Source organism: Tamandua tetradactyla, chromosome 3 (assembly GCF_023851605.1).
Source record: "Tamandua tetradactyla isolate mTamTet1 chromosome 3, mTamTet1.pri, whole genome shotgun sequence".
Lineage (NCBI taxonomy): Eukaryota > Metazoa > Chordata > Mammalia > Pilosa > Myrmecophagidae > Tamandua > Tamandua tetradactyla.
The window spans coordinates 134,037,581-134,040,660 of record NC_135329.1 but is presented as its reverse complement, the minus strand read 5'-3'; the positions used below and the strand labels follow the sequence as shown (position 1 = coordinate 134,040,660).

At 37.7% G+C, this 3,080-nt stretch overlaps 1 non-coding gene across 1 annotated transcript; it reads right to left on the bottom strand.

The window, feature by feature from the left end:
• Positions 1-2,466: 2,466 nt before the first annotated feature.
• TRNAE-UUC (transfer RNA glutamic acid (anticodon UUC)) lies at positions 2,467-2,538 on the bottom strand. The gene has a single exon. It is a non-coding gene; the product is annotated as a tRNA-Glu (tRNA).
• Positions 2,539-3,080: the final 542 nt, after the last annotated feature.

Sequence of the window (3,080 nt, the reverse complement as noted above, 5' to 3'; positions counted from 1 at the left end):
TTGCTTCCACGGAGATGTGAACCACCCAATTGTGGGTTGCAACTTTTGATTAGATGGGGTCCATGGAGATGTGTCTCCACCGATTCAAGGTGGGGTTGCTTACTGGGGCCCTTTAAGAGGGAACCATTTTGGAAAAATCTACATAGCCCACACAACCAAATGAAAAAGGAAAACCTCCTTGGGGGAGCTTCATGAAACAAGAAGCCTGGAAAGAAAGCTAGCAGATATCACCATGCTCACCATCATTGTCCTTCTTGAACCAAGGTATCTTTTCCTGGATGCCTTAGATTGGACATCTCTATAGGCTTGTTCTAGTTTGCTAGCTGCCAGAATGCAATATACCAGAAATGGAATGGCCTTTAAAAAGGGGAATTTAATGAGTTGTAGTTTACAGTTCTAAGGCCGAGAAAATGTCCCAATTAAAACAAGTTTATAGAAATGTCCAATCTAAGTCATCCAGGGAAAGATACCTTGGTTCAAGAATGCTGATGAAGATCAGGGTTTCTCTCTCAAGTGAGAAGGCACATGGCAAATACAATCAGGGCTTCTCTCTCAGCTGGAGGGCATATGGCAAACACGGCATCATCTGCTAGCTTTCTCTCCTGGCTTCCGGTTTCATGAAGCTCCCCGGGAGGTGTTTTCCTTCTTCATCTCCAAAGGTCGCTGGCTGGTGGACTCTGTACTTCATGGTGCTGCAGCATTCTCTGCTCTCTCTGAATCTCCTTCATTCTCCAAAATGTTTCCTCTTTTATAGGACTTCATATACTAATCAAGACTCACCCAAATAGGTGGAGACATGTCGTCACCTAATCCAGCTTAATAACCACTCTTGACTAGATCACATCATCCAGGGAGATGATCTGATTACAGTTTCAAACATACAGTATTGAATAGGGATTATTCTAACTTTATGAAATGGATTTTGATTAAAAAATGGCTTTTCTAGGGGGCATGCTTCCTTTCAAACCAGCACAAGGCTTGCTTTAATTTGGACATTTTCACAGTCTTAGAACACATAAACTCGCAACTTAATAAAGTCCCCTTTTAAAAAGTTGTTCTGTTCTGTTTCTAGTATAACACATTCTGGCAGCTTGCAAACTAGAACACATGCTTTCTCTCTTTTTTTTCTTTGTCAGCCTTGTTAGTGGTTGATCAATTTTATTAATTTTATCAAAGCACCAACTTTTGATTTTATTGATTCCTTCTATCGTTCTTTCGTTCTCTCATTCATTTCTCTTCTTCTCTTTGCTTTGGGATTAGTTTACTGTTCTTTTTCAAGTTCCTCCAGGAGAGCAGTTAAGCCCTCGATTTTTGCTCTTTCTTCTTTTTTTTAATATAAGTATTTAGGGCAATAAATTTCCCTCTAGCACAGTCTTTGCCATATCCCATAAATTTTGATATGTTATATTCTCTTTTCCGTTCATCTCCTGATAGCTATCAATTTCTCTAGCGATTTCTTCTTTGACCCACTGGTTAGGACTGTGTCATTTAACCTCCATATATTTGTGAAAGTCGTCATTATTTGGTGGTTACTTATTTATTATTGTAGTCAGAGAAAGTGCTTTGAATAATTACAGTGTTTTAAATTTATGAAGACCTGTTTTGTGCTCCAGAGTATGATCTCTTCTGGGAGAGTTCCATGGGCACTGGAAAAAAAATGTATACTCTGGTGTGTTGTTGACCTATACATATATCTGTTAGATCTAATTCACTTATCAAATTGCTTAAGTTTTCTATTTCTTTGTTAATCCTCTGCCTGGTTGTTCTGTCTATAGAGGAGAGTGATTTATTGAAGTCTCCTACTTGTATTGTTGAAACATCTATTGCTTCCTTCACTTTTGCTAATGTTTGTCTGATGAACTTTGGAGATCCTTGATTGGGAGCATAAATATTTATGATTGTTATTTCTTCTTGATGAATTGTCCCTTATATTAATATAGAGTGTCTTCCTTTATCTCTTATGATGTCTTTACATTTAAAGTCTATTTTGTCTGATATTAGTATTGCTACTCCTGCTTTCTTTTGGTTACAGCTTGCATGGAACAACTTTTTCTATTCTTTCATTTTCAATCTATTTGTATCCTTGCATCTAAGATGAGTCTCTTGAAAGCAGCATATAGCTGGATTATATTTCTTAATCCATTTTGCCAATTTGTATCTTTTCACTGGTAAGTGTAGTCAATTCAAAGTTATTTCTGTAAAGGCATTTCTTGAATCCCCCATCTTATCATTTGGATTTTATTTGTCAGATCTGTATATCCTTCTCCCCTTTTCTCTTTTAATCCTTTAATTAATGGTACACTTTAATTCTGTGTCCTCCTTCAGACCTCCCTCTCCTGTCATTTTTTTTTCCAGTTGGCATACCTCCCTTTAGTATTTATTGTAGGGCTGATCTCTTGTTGATAAATTCTCTCAGCATTTGTCTGTGAAAATTCTAATCTCTTCTTCACTTTTTTTGGGGGGGGATGCATGGTCCAGGAATCGAACCTGGGTCTCCCACATGAAAGGTGGGCATTCTAACCACTGAACTATCCATGCACCCACTCTCTCACTTTTGAAGGACAATTTTGCTGGGTACAAATTCTTGGCTGGAAGTATTTCTCTCTTAAGATCTTAAATTTATCAGACCACTGCCTTTTCACCTACCCAGTGACAGTTGTGTAGTCTGAGCTCAGTCTTATGTGGCGTCCCTTGTATGTAGTAAATTGTTTTTCTCTTGCTGCTTTCAGGATGTTCTGCTTCTCTTCAACATTTGACAGACCGAATAATATGTGTCTTGGAGTAGGCTTATTTGGATTTATTCTGTTAGGGATTTGTTGGGCTTCTTTGATTTGCATATTTATGTCCTTTATAAAGGTTGAGACGTTTTCCTCTATTACATTATCAACTAACCTTTACTAGCCCTTTACTCTTCTCTTCTCCTTCTGTGACACTGATGATTCTTATAGTTGTGTGCTGTGTTTTGTGCGTAATTTCCCTGAGATTCAATTCTAATTTTTCCATCTTTTTTGCCATTTGCTCTTTTGTGTGGTAAAATTAGTTGTGCTTGCTCTAGTTCACTTATTCTTTCTTCTGCCTCT